Here is a 15651-nt window from a genome sequence, read left to right as displayed (position 1 = left end):
GGGAACAGAGACAGACACAGACAGAGAGACAGACAGAACAGAGACAGACAGAGACAGAGATATGGGAACAGAGACAGACAGAGACAGAGATATGGGAACAGAGACAGACAGAGACAGAGATATGGGAACAGAGACAGACAGAGAGAGATATGGGAACAGAGACAGAGACAGAGACAGAGACAGAGACAGAGACAGACAGAGACAGAGATATGGGAACAGAGACAGACAGAGACAGAGATATGGGAACAGAGACAGACAGAGACAGAGATATGGGAACAGAGACAGACAGAGACAGAGATATGGGACAGAGACAGAGACAGAGATATGGGAACAGAGACAGACAGAGACAGAGATATGGGAACAGACAGAGACAGAGATATGGGAACAGAGACAGAGATATGGGAACAGAGACAGACAGAGATATGGGAACAGAGACAGACAGAGACAGAGATATGGGAACAGAGACAGACAGAGACAGAGATATGGGAACAGAGACAGAAAACAGAGACAGAGATATGGGAACAGAGACAGACAGAGACAGAGATATGGGAACAGAGACAGACAGAGACAGAGATATGGGAACAGAGACAGACAGAGACAGAGATATGGGAACAGAGACAGACAGAGACAGAGATATGGGAACAGAGACAGACAGAGACAGAGATATGGGAACAGAGACAGACAGAGACAGAGATATGGGAACAGAGACAGACAGAGATGGAGATATGGGAACAGAGATATGAGACAGAGAGACAGAGACAGACAGAGACAGAGATATGGGAACAGAGACAGACAGAGACAGAGATATGGGAACAGAGACAGACAGAGACAGAGATATGGGAACAGAGACAGACAGAGACAGAGATATGGGAACAGAGACAGACAGAGACAGAGATATGGGAACAGAGACAGACAGAGACAGAGATATGGGAACAGAGACAGACAGAGACAGAGATATGGAACAGAACAGAGACAGACAGAGACAGAGATATGGGACAGAGACAGAGATATGGGACAGAGAGAGACAGAGACAGAGATAGAGACAGAGACAGAGACAGAGATATGGGAACAGAGAGACAGAGACAGAGATATGGGAACAGAGACAGACAGAGACAGAGATATGGGAACAGAGACAGACAGAGACAGAGATATGGGAACAGAGACAGACAGAGACAGAGATATGGGAACAGAGACAGACAGAGACAGAGATATGGGAGACAGAGACAGAGATATGGGACAGAGACATGGGACAGAGACAGAGACAGAGATATGGGAACAGAGACAGACAGAGACATTGATATGGGAACAGAGCGACAGAGACAGAGATATGGGAACAGAGACAGAGATATGGGAACAGAGACAGACAGAAACAGAGATATGGGAACAGAGACAGACAGAAACAGAGATATGGGAACAGAGACAGACAGAGACAGAGATATGGGAACAGAGACAGACAGAAACAGAGATATGGGAACAGAGACAGACAGAGACAGAGATATGGGAACAGAGACAGAGACAGAGACAGAGATATGGGAAGAGAGACAGACAGAGACATTGATATGGGAACAGAGACAGACAGAGACAGAAATATGGGAACAGAGACAGACAGAGACAGAGATATGGGAACAGAGACAGACAGAGACAGAGATATGGGAACAGAGACAGACAGAGACAGAGATATGGGAACAGAGACAGACAGAGACAGAGATATGGGAACAGAGACAGACAGAGACAGATATGGGAACAGAGACAGACAGAGACAGAGATATGGGAACAGAGACAGACAGAGACAGAGATATGGGAACAGAGACAGACAGAGACAGAGATATGGGAACAGAGACAGACAGAGAGAGATATGGGAACAGAGACAGAGACAGAGAGAGAACAGAGACAGACAGAGACAGAGATATGGGAACAGAGACAGACAGACAGAGATATGGGAACAGAGACAGACAGAGACAGAGATATGGGAACAGAGACAGACAGAGACAGAGATATGGGAACAGAGAGAGACAGACAGAGACAGAGATATGGGAACAGAGACAGACAGAGACAGAGATATGGGAACAGAGACAGACAGAGACAGAGATATGGGAACAGAGACAGACAGAGAACAGAGATATGGGAACAGAGACAGAGAGATATGGGAACAGAGACAGACAGAGACAGAGATATGGGAACAGAGACAGACAGAGATGGAGATGGGAACAGAGACAGAGACAGAGATATGGGACAGAGACAGAGACAGAGATATGGGACAGAGACAGACAGAGAGATATGGGAACAGAGAGAGACAGAGACAGATAGACAGAGACAGAGATATGGGAACAGAGACAGACAGAGACAGAGATATGGGAACAGAGACAGACAGAAACAGAGATATGGGAACAGAGACAGACAGAGACAGAGATATGGGAACAGAGACAGACAGAGACAGAGATATGGGAACAGAGACAGACAGACAGAGATATGGGAACAGAGACAGACAGAGAGACAGAGATATGGGAACAGACAGACAGACAGAGATAGAGAACAGAGACAGAAGAGAGACAGAGACAGAGACAGAGATATGGGAACAGAGACAGACAGAGACAGAGATATGGGAACAGAGACAGACAGAGACAGAGATATGGGAACAGAGACAGACAGAGACAGAGATATGGGAACAGACAGAGACAGAGACATGGGAGACAGAGACAGACAGAGACAGAGATATGGGAACAGAGACAGACAGACAGAGATATGGGAACAGAGACAGACAGAGACAGAGATATGGGAACAGAGACAGACAGAGACAGAGATATGGGAACAGAGACAGACAGAGACAGAGATATGGGAACAGAGACAGACAGAAACAGAGATATGGGAACAGAGACAGACAGAGACAGAGATATGGGAACAGAGACAGACAGAGACAGAGATATGGGAACAGAGACAGACAGAAACAGAGATATGGGAACAGAGACAGACAGAGACAGAGATATGGGAACAGAGACAGAGATATGGGAACAGAGACAGACAGAGACAGAGATATGGGAACAGAGACAGACAGAGACAGAGATATGGGAACAGAGACAGAGACAGAGACAGAGATATGGGAAGAGAGACAGACAGAGACATTGATATGGGAACAGAGACAGACAGAGACAGAAATATGGGAACAGAGACAGACAGAGACAGAGATATGAGAACAGAGACAGACAGAGACAGAGATATGGGAACAGAGACAGACAGAGACAGAGATATGAGAACAGAGACAGACAGAGACAGAGACAGGGAACAGAGACAGAGATATGGGAACAGAGACAGACAGAGAGAACAGACAGGGAGACAGAGACAGAGATATGGGAACAGAGACAGACAGAGACAGAGATATGGGAACAGAGACAGACAGAAACAGAGATATGGGAACAGAGACAGACAGAGACAGAGATATGGGAACAGAGACAGACAGAGACAGAGATATGGGAACAGAGACAGACAGAGACAGAGATGGAACAGAGACAGACAGAGACAGAGATATGGGAACAGAGACAGACAGAGACAGAGATATGGGAACAGAGACAGACAGAGACAGAGATATGGGAACAGAGACAGACAGAGACAGAGATATGGGAACAGAGACAGAGACAGAGACAGAGATAGGGAACAGAGACAGAGACAGAGACAGAGACAGAGATATGGGAACAGAGACAGACAGAGACAGACAGAGACAGAGATATGGGAACAGAGACAGAGATATGGGAACAGAGACAGACAGACAGAGATATGGGAACAGAGAGACAGAGATAGAACAGAGACAGACAGAACAGAGACAGAGAGACAGAGACAGACAGAGACAGAGACAGAACAGACAGAGACAGAGACAGAGGGAACAGAGACAGACAGAGACAGAGATATGGGAACAGAGACAGAGATATGGGAACAGAGACAGACAGAGACAGAGATATGGGAATGGGAACAGGAGACAGAGACAGAGATATGGGAACAGAGACAGACAGACAGAGATATGGGAACAGAGACAGACAGACAGAGATATGGGAACAGAGACAGACAGAGACAGAGATATGGGAACAGAGACAGACAGAGACAGAGATAGACAGAGACAGAGACATGAGACAGAGACAGACAGAGACAGAACAGAGACAGACAGAGACAGAGATATGGGACAGAGACAGAGATAGAACAGAGACAGACAGAGACAGAGATATGGGAACAGAGACAGACAGAGACAGAGATATGGGAACAGAGACAGACAGAGACAGAGATATGGGAACAGAGACAGAGACAGATATGGGAACAGAGACAGACAGAGACAGATATGGGAACAGAGACAGACAGAGACAGAGATATGGGAACAGAGACAGACAGAGACAGAGATATGGGAACAGAGACAGACAGAGACAGAGACAGAACAGAGACAGAGACATGGAACAGAGACAGACAGAGACAGAGATATGGGAACAGAGACAGACAGAGACAGAGATATGGGAACAGAGACAGACAGAGACATGGGAACAGAGACAGAGACAGAGATATGGGAACAGAGACAGACAGAGACAGAAATATGGGAACAGAGACAGACAGAAACAGAGATATGGGAACAGAGACAGACAGAGACAGAGATATGGGAACAGAGACAGACAGAGACAGAGATATGGGAACAGAGACAGACAGAGACAGAGATATGGGAACAGAGACAGACAGAGACAGAGATATGGGAACAGAGACAGACAGAAACAGAGATATGGGAACAGAGACAGACAGAGACAGAGATATGGGAACAGAGACAGACAGAGACAGAGATATGGGAACAGAGACAGACAGAGACAGAGATATGGGAACAGAGACAGACAGAGACAGAGATATGAGAACAGAGACAGACAGAGATGGAGATATGGGAACAGAGACAGACAGAGACAGAGATATGGGATCAGAGACAGAGACAGAGACAGAGATATGGGAACAGAGACAGACAGAGACAGATATGGGAACAGAGACAGACAGAGACAGAGATATGGGAACAGAGACAGACAGAGACAGAGATATGGGAACAGAGACAGACAGAGACAGAGATATGGGAACAGAGACAGACAGAGACAGAGATATGGGAACAGAGACAGACAGAGACAGAGACAGACAGAGACAGAGATATGGGAACAGAGACAGACAGAGACAGAGATATGGGAACAGAGACAGACAGAGACAGAGATATGGGAACAGAGACAGACAGAGACAGAGATATGGGAACAGAGACAGACAGACAGAGATATGGGAACAGAGACAGACAGAGACAGAGATATGGGAACAGAGACAGACAGAGACAGAGATATGGGAACAGAGACAGACAGAGACAGAGAACAGAGACAGAGACAGAGATATGGGAACAGAGACAGACAGAGACAGAGATATGAGAACAGAGACAGACAGAGATGGAGATATGGGAACAGAGACACAGACAGAGACAGAGATAGGAGAGACAGAGACAGAGACAGAGATATGGGACAGAGACAGACAGACAGACAGAGAACAGAGAGACAGAGACAGACAGAGACAGAGATATGGGAACAGAGACAGACAGACAGAGATATGGGAACAGAGACAGACAGAGATATGGGAACAGAGACAGACAGAGACAGAGATATGGGAACAGAGACAGACAGAGACAGAGATATGGGAACAGAGACAGACAGAGACAGAGATATGGGAACAGAGACAGACAGAGACAGAGATATGGGAACAGAGACAGACAGAGACAGAGATATGGGAACAGAGACAGACAGAGACAGAGATATGGGAACAGAGACAGAGACAGAGATATGGGAACAGAGACAGACAGAGACAGAGATATGGGAACAGACAGACAGAGACAGAGAGACAGAGACAGAGACAGAGACAGATATATGGGAACAGAGACAGACAGAGACAGAGATATGGGAACAGAGACAGACAGAGACAGGGATATGGGAACAGAGAGACAGAGATAGACAGAGACAGAGATATGGGAACAGAGACAGACAGAGACAGAGATATGGGAACAGAGACAGACAGAGACAGAGATATGGGAACAGAGACAGACAGAGATATGGGAACAGAGACAGAGATATGGGAACAGAGACATTGATATGGGAACAGAGACAGACAGAAACAGAAATATGGGAACAGAGACAGACAGAGACAAAGATATGGGAACAGAGACAGACAGAGACGGAGATATGGGAACAGAGACAGAGATAGAGACAGAGATATGGGAACAGAGACAGAGACTGAGACAGAGACAGAGATATGGGAACAGCGACAGACAGAGATGGAGATATGGGAACAGAGACAGACAGAGACAGAGATATGGGAACAGAGACAGACAGAGACAGAGATATGGGAACAGAGACAGACAGAGACAGAGATATGGGAACAGAGACAGAAGATGGGAACAGACAGAGACAGAACAGAGACAGACAGAGACAGAGATATGGGAACAGAGACAGACAGAGACAGATATGGGAACAGAGACAGAGACAGAGATATGGGAACAGAGACAGACAGAGACAGAGATATGGGAACAGAGACAGACAGACAGAGATATGGGAACAGACAGACAGACAGAGACAGAGATATGGGAACAGAGACAGACAGAGACAGAGATATGGGAACAGAGACAGACAGAGACAGAGATATGGGAAACAGACAGACAGACAGAGACAGAGACAGAACAGAGACAGAGATATGGGGACAGAGACAGAGATATGGGAACAGAGACAGACAGAGACGGAGATATGAGAACAGAGACAGACAGAGATGGAGATAAGGGAACAGAGACAGGAAGAGACAGAGATATGGGATCAGAGACAGAGACAGAGATATGGGATCAGAGACAGACAGAGACATTGATATGGGAACAGAGAGACAGAGATATGGGAACAGAGACAGAGATATGGGAACAGAGACAGACAGAAACAGAGGTATGGGAACAGAGACAGACAGAAACAGAGATATGGGAACAGAGACAGACAGAGACAGAGATATGGGAACAGAGACAGACAGAAACAGAGATATGGGAACAGAGACAGACAGAGACAGAGATATGGGAACAGAGACAGACAGAGACAGAGATATGGGAACAGAGACAGACAGAGACAGAGATATGGGAACAGAGACAGACAGAGACAGAGATATGGGAACAGAGACAGACAGAGACAGAGATATGGGAACAGAGACAGACAGAGACAGAGATATGGGAACAGAGACAGACAGAGACGGAGATATGGGAACAGAGACAGAGAGAGAGACAGAGATATGGGAACAGAGACAGAGACAGAGACAGAGATATGGGAACAGAGACAGAGACAGAGACAGAGATATGGGCACAGAGACAGACAGAAACAGAGATATGGGAACAGAGACAGACAGAAACAGAGATATAAGAACAGAGACAGACAGAGACAGAGATATGGGAACAGAGACAGACAGAAACAGAGATATGGGAACAGAGACAGACAGAGACAGAGATATGGGAACAGAGACAGACAGAAACAGAGATATGGGAACAGAGACAGACAGAGACAGAGATATGGGAACAGAGACAGAGACAGAGATATGGGAAGAGAGACAGACAGAGACAGAGATATGGGAACAGAGACAGACAGAGACAGAGATATGGGAACAGAGACAGACAGAGACAGAGATATGGGAACAGAGACAGACAGAGACGGAGATATGAGAACAGAGACAGACAGAGATGGAGATAAGGGAACAGAGACAGGCAGAGACAGAGATATGGGATCAGAGACAGAGACAGAGATATGGGAACAGAGACAGACAGAGACATTGATATGGGAACAGAGAGACAGAGACAGAGATATGGGAACAGAGACAGAGATATGGGAACAGAGACAGACAGAAACAGAGATATGGGAACAGAGACAGACAGAAACAGAGATATGGGAACAGAGACAGACAGAGACAGAGATATGGGAACAGAGACAGACAGAGACAGAGATATGGGAACAGAGACAGACAGAGACAGAGATATGGGAACAGAGACAGACAGAGATATGGGAACAGAGACAGACAGAGACAGAGATATGGGAACAGAGACAGACAGAGACAGAGACATGTGAACAGAGACAGACAGAGACAGAGATATGGAGAACAGAGACAGACAGAGAGAGATATGGGAACAGAGACAGACAGAGACAGAGATATGGGAACAGACAGACAGAGACAGAGATATGGGAACAGAGACAGACAGAGACAGAGATATGGGAACAGAGACAGACAGAGACAGAGATATGGGAACAGAGACAGACAGAGACAGAGATATGGGAACAGAGACAGACAGAGACAGAGATATGGGAACAGAGACAGACAGAGACAGAGATATGGGAACAGAGACAGACAGAGACAGAGATATGGGAACAGAGACAGAGATATGGGAACAGAGACAGACAGAAACAGAGATATGGGAACAGAGACAGACAGAGACAGAGATATGGGAACAGAGACAGACAGAGACAGAGATATGGGAACAGAGACAGACAGAGACAGAGATATGGGAACAGAGACAGACAGAGACAGAGATATGGGAACAGAGACAGACAGAGACAGAGATATGGGAACAGAGACAGACAGAAACAGAGATAGACAGACAGAGACAGAGATATGGGAACAGAGACAGACAGAGACAGAGACAGAACAGAGACAGACAGAGATGGAGATATGGGAACAGAGACAGGAAGAGACAGAGATATGGGATCAGAGACAGAGACAGAGATATGGGATCAGAGACAGACAGAGACATTGATATGGGAACAGAGAGACAGAGATAGAACAGAGACAGAGATATGGGAACAGAGACATACAGAAACAGAGATATGGGAACAGAGACAGACAGAAACAGAGATATGGGAACAGAGACAGACAGAGACAGAGACATGGGAACAGAGACAGACAGAGACAGAGATATGGGAACAGAGACAGACAGAGACGGAGATATGGGAACAGAGACAGAGAGAGAGACAGAGATATGGGAACAGAGACAGAGACAGAGACAGAGATATGGGAAAAGAGACAGAGACAGAGACAGAGATATGGGAACAGAGACAGACAGAGACGGAGATATGAGAACAGAGACAGACAGAGATGGAGATATGGGAACATAGACAGACAGAGACGGAGATATGGGAACAGAGACAGAGACAGAGATATGGGAACAGAGACAGACAGAGACAGAGATATGGGAAGAGAGACAGACAGAGATGGAGATAAGGGAACAGAGACAGAGATATGGGAACAGAGACAGACAGAGACAGAGATATGGGAACAGAGACAGACAGAAACAGAGAAATGGGAACAGAGACAGACAGAGACGGAGATATGGGAACAGAGACAGACAGAAACAGAGATATGGGAACAGAGACAGACAGAGATGGAGATATGGGAACAGAGACAGACAGAGACAGAGATATGGGAACAGAGACAGAGACAGAGACAGAGATACAGAGAGAGACAGACAGACAGAGATATGGGAACAGAGACAGACAGAGACAGAGATATGGGAACAGAGACAGACAGAGACAGAGATATGGGAACAGAGACAGAGACAGAGATATGGGAACAGAGACAGACAGAGATATGGGAACAGAGACAGACAGAGACAGAGATATGGGAACAGAGACAGACAGAACAGAGATATGGGAACAGAGACAGACAGAGACAGAGATATGGGAACAGAGACAGACAGAAACAGAGATATGGGAACAGAGACAGACAGAAACAGAGATATGGGAACAGAGACAGACAGAGACAGAGATATGGGAACAGAGAGACAGAGATATGGGAACAGAGACAGAGATATGGGAACAGAGACAGACAGAGACAGAGATATGGGAACAGAGACAGACAGAGATATGGGAACAGAGACAGAGATATGGGAACAGAGACATTGATATGGGAACAGAGACAGACAGAAACAGAAATATGGGAACAGAGACAGACAGAGACAGAGATATGGGAACAGAGACAGACAGAGACAGAGATATGGGAACAGAGACAGAGACAGAGACAGAGACAGAACAGACAGAGAGACAGAGATATGGGAACAGAGACAGACAGAGACAGAGATATGGGACAGAGACAGACAGAGACAGAGATATGGGAACAGAGACAGACAGAGACAGAGATATGGGAACAGAGACAGAGACAGAGACAGAGATATGGGAACAGAGACAGAGACAGAGACAGAGACAGAGATATGGGACAGAGACAGAGACAGACAGAGACAGAGATATGGGAACAGAGACAGAGATGGGACAGACAGACAGACAGAGATATGGGAACAGAGACAGAGACAGAGACAGACAGAGACAGAGATATGGGAACAGAGACAGACAGAGACAGAGATATGGGAACAGAGACAGACAGACAGAGAACAGAGACATGGAACAGAGACAGACAGAGACAGAGATATGGGAACAGAGACAGACAGAGACAGAGATATGGGAACAGAGACAGACAGAGACAGAGATATGGGAACAGAGACAGAACAGAGACAGACAGAGACAGAGATATGGGAACAGAGACAGACAGAGACAGAGACATGGGAACAGAGACAGACAGAGACAGAGATATGGGAACAGAGACAGACAGAGACAGAGATATGGGAACAGAGACAGAGACAGAGACAGAGATATGGGAGACAGAGACAGAGACAGAGATGGGAACAGAGACAGAGACAGAGACAGAGACAGACAGAGACAGAGATATGGGAACAGAGACAGACAGAGACAGAGATATGGGAACAGAGACAGACAGAGACAGAGATATGGGAACAGAGACAGACAGAGACAGAGAGGGAACAGAGACAGACAGAGACAGAGATATGGGAACAGAGACAGACAGAGAGACAGAGATATGGGAACAGAGACAGACAGAGACAGAGACATTTGAACAGAGACAGACAGAGACAGAGACATGTGAACAGAGACAGACAGAGACAGAGACATGTGAACAGAGACAGAGACATGTGAACAGAGACAGACAGAGACAGAGACATGTGAACAGAGACAGACAGAGACAGAGATATGGGAACAGAGAGACAGAGATATGTGAACAGAGACAGAGATATGGGAACAGAGACAGACAGAGACAGAGATATGGGAACAGAGACAGACAGAAACAGAGATATGGGAACAGGGACAGACAGAGACAGAGATATGGGAACAGAGACAGACAGAAACAGAGATATGGGAACAGAGACAGACAGAGACAGAGATATGGGAACAGAGACAGACAGAGACAGAGATATGGGAACAGAGACAGACAGAGACAGAGATATGGGGGACAGAGACAGAGACAGAGAACAGAGACAGAACAGAGACAGACAGAGACAGAGATATGGGAACAGAGACAGACAGAGACAGAGATATGGGAACAGAGACAGACAGAGACAGAGATACAGAACAGAGACAGACAGAGACAGAGATACAGGGAACAGAGACAGACAGAGACAGAGATATGGGAACAGAGACAGACAGAGACAGAGATATGGGAACAGAGACAGACAGAGACAGAGATATGGGAACAGAGACAGACAGAGACAGAGATATGGGAACAGAGACAGACAGAGACAGAGATATGGGAACAGAGACAGACAGAGACAGAGATATGGGAACAGAGACAGACAGAGACAGAGATATGGGAACAGAGACAGACAGAGACAGAGATATGGGATCAGAGACAGAGACAGAGACAGAGATATGGGAACAGAGACAGACAGAGACAGAGATATGGGAACAGAGACAGACAGAAACAGAGATATGGGAACAGAGACAGACAGAGACAGAGATATGGGAACAGAGACAGACAGAGACAGAGATATGGGAACAGAGACAGACAGAGACAGAGATATGGGAACAGAGACAGACAGAGATGGAGATATGGGAACAGAGACAGACAGAAACAGAGATATGGGAACAGAGACAGAGATATGGGAACAGAGACAGACAGAGACGGAGATATGAGAACAGAGACAGACAGAGATGGAGATAAGGGAACAGAGACAGGAAGAGACAGAGATATGGGATCAGAGACAGAGACAGAGATATGGGATCAGAGACAGACAGAGACATTGATATGGGAACAGAGAGACAGAGATATGGGAACAGAGACAGAGATATGGGAACAGAGACAGACAGAGATATGGGAACAGAGACAGACAGAGACAGAGATAGGGGAACAGAGACAGAGATATGGGAACAGAGACAGACAGAGACAGAGATATGGGAACAGAGACAGACAGAGACAGAGATATGGGAACAGAGACAGACAGAGAGACAGAGATATGGGAACAGAGACAGACAGAGACAGAGATATGGGAACAGAGACAGACAGAGACAGAGATATGGGAACAGAGACAGACAGAGACAGAGATATGGAACAGAGACAGACAGAGACAGAGATATGGGAACAGAGACAGACAGAGACAGAGATATGGGACAGAGACAGAGACAGAGACAGACAGACAGATATGGGAACAGAGACAGACAGAGAGACAGAGATATGGGAACAGAGACAGACAGAGACAGAGAGAACAGAGACAGACAGAACAGAGAGACAGAGACAGAGACAGGGAACAGAGACAGACAGACAGAGATATGGGAACAGAGACAGACAGAGACAGAAATATGGGAACAGAGACAGACAGAGACAGAGATATGGGAACAGAGACAGACAGAGAGAGAGATATGGGAACAGAGACAGACAGAGACGGAGATATGGGATCAGAGACAGAGACAGAGATATGGGAACAGAGACAGACAGAGACATTGATATGGGAACAGAGAGACAGAGACAGAGATATGGGAAGAGAGACAGACAGAGACAGAGATATGGGAACAGAGACAGACAGAAACAGAGATATGGGAACAGAGAGACAGACAGAGACAGAGATATGGGAACAGAGACAGACAGACAGAGATATGGGAACAGAGACAGACAGAGACAGAGATATGGGAACAGAGACAGACAGAGACAGAGATATGGGAACAGAGACAGACAGAGACAGAGATATGGGAACAGAGACAGAGAGACAGAGACAGAGATATGGAACAGAGACAGACAGAGACAGAGATATGGGACACAGAGACAGAGAGAGAACAGAGACAGAGAGGGAACAGAGACAGACAGAGACAGAGATATGGGAACAGAGACAGACAGACAGAACAGAGATATGGGAACAGAGACAGACAGAGACAGAGATATGGGAACAGAGACAGACAGAGACAGAGATATGGGAACAGAGACAGACAGAGACAGAGACAGAACAGACAGAGACAGAGATATGGGAACAGAGACAGACAGAGACAGAGATATGGGACAGAGACAGAGACAGAGACAGAGATATGGGAACAGACAGACAGAGATATGGGAACAGAGACAGACAGAGACAGAGATATGGGGAGACAGAGACAGAGACAGACAGAGACAGAGATATGGGAACAGAGACAGAGACAGACAGAGACAGAGATATGGGAACAGAGACAGAGATATGGGAACAGAGACAGAGATATGGGAACAGAGACAGACAGAGACAGAGACAGAACAGAGACAGAGACATGGGAACAGAGACAGACAGAGACAGAGATATGGAACAGAGACAGACAGAGACAGAGATATGGGAACAGAGACAGACAGAGACAGAGATATGGGAACAGAGACAGAGACAGGAGATATGGGAGAGACAGAGAGACAGAGACAGAGACAGAACAGAGACAGAGATATGGGAACAGAGACAGACAGAAACAGAGATATGGGAACAGAGACAGACAGAACAGAGACAGAACAGAGACAGACAGAGAGAGATATGGGAACAGAGACAGACAGAGACAGAGATATGGGAACAGAGACAGAGAGACAGAGACAGAGACAGAGACAGAGACAGAGACAGAGACAGAGATACAGAGACAGACAGAACAGAGACAGAACAGACAGAGACAGGGAACAGAGACAGACAGACAGAGATATGGGAACAGAGACAGACAGAGACAGAGATATGGGAACAGAGACAGACAGAGACAGAGATATGGGAACAGAGACAGACAGAGACAGAGATAGAACAGACAGACAGAGATATGGGAACAGAGACAGACAGAGACAGAGATGAGAACAGAGACAGACAGAGACAGAGACAGAACAGAGACAGACAGAGACAGAGACATGGAACAGAGACAGAGATAGAACAGAGACAGAGACAGAGATATGGGAACAGAGACAGACAGAGACAGAGATATGGGAACAGAGACAGAGATAGACAGAGACAGAGATATGGGAACAGAGACAGACAGAGACAGAGATATGGGAACAGAGACAGACAGAGAAACAGAGATATGGGAACAGACAGACAGAGACAGAGATATGGGAACAGAGACAGACAGAGACAGAGATATGGGAACAGAGACAGACAGAGACAGAGATATGGGAACAGAGACAGACAGAGACAGAGATATGGGAACAGAGACAGACAGAGACAGAGATATGGGAACAGAGACAGACAGAGACAGAGATATGGGAACAGAGACAGACAGAGACAGAGATAGGACACAGAGACAGAGATGGAGACAGAACAGAGACAGAGATATGGGAACAGAGACAGACAGAGACAGAGATATGGGAACAGAGACAGACAGACAGAGATATGGGAACAGAGACAGACAGAGACAGAGATATGGGAACAGAGACAGACAGAAACAGAGATATGGGAACAGAGACAGACAGAGACAGAGATATGGGAACAGAGACAGACAGACAGAGATATGGGAACAGAGACAGACAGAGACAGAGATATGGGAACAGAGACAGACAGAGACAGATGGGAACAGAGACAGACAGAGATATGGGAGATAGAGAACAGACAGACAGAGACAGAGACATGGGAACAGAGACAGACAGAGACAGAGACAGGGAACAGAGACAGACAGAGACAGAGATATGGGAACAGAGACAGACAGAGATAGAGATATGGGAACAGAGCGACAGAGACAGAGATATGGGAACAGAGACAGAGATATGGGAACAGAGACAGACAGAAACAGAGATATGGGAACAGAGACAGACAGAGACAGAGATATGGGAACAGAGACAGACAGAGACAGAGATATGGGAACAGAGACAGACAGAGACAGAGATATGGGAACAGAGACAGACAGAGACGGAGATATGGGAACAGAGACAGAGATAGAGACAGAGATATGGGAACAGAGACAGAGACTGAGACAGAGACAGAGATATGGGAACAGCGACAGACAGAGATGGAGATATGGGAACAGAGACAGACAGAGACAGAGATATGGGAACAGAGACAGACAGAGACATTGATATGGGAACAGAGACAGAGACAGAGAGATGGGATGGAGAGACAGAGACAGAACAGAGAGACAGAGACATGGGAACAAAGACAGACAGAGACAGAGACAGAGAACAGAGACAGACAGAGACAGAGATATGGGAACAGAGACAGACAGAGACAGAGATATGGGAACAGAGACAGACAGAGACAGAGATATGGGAACAGAGACAGACAGAGACAGAGATATGGGAACAGAGACAGACAGAGACAGAGATATGGGAACAGAGACAGACAGAGACAAAGATATGGGA

Source organism: Oncorhynchus tshawytscha, linkage group LG32 (assembly GCF_018296145.1).
Source record: "Oncorhynchus tshawytscha isolate Ot180627B linkage group LG32, Otsh_v2.0, whole genome shotgun sequence".
Taxonomy (NCBI): domain Eukaryota; kingdom Metazoa; phylum Chordata; class Actinopteri; order Salmoniformes; family Salmonidae; genus Oncorhynchus; species Oncorhynchus tshawytscha.
This window is presented reverse-complemented; position numbering follows the sequence as displayed.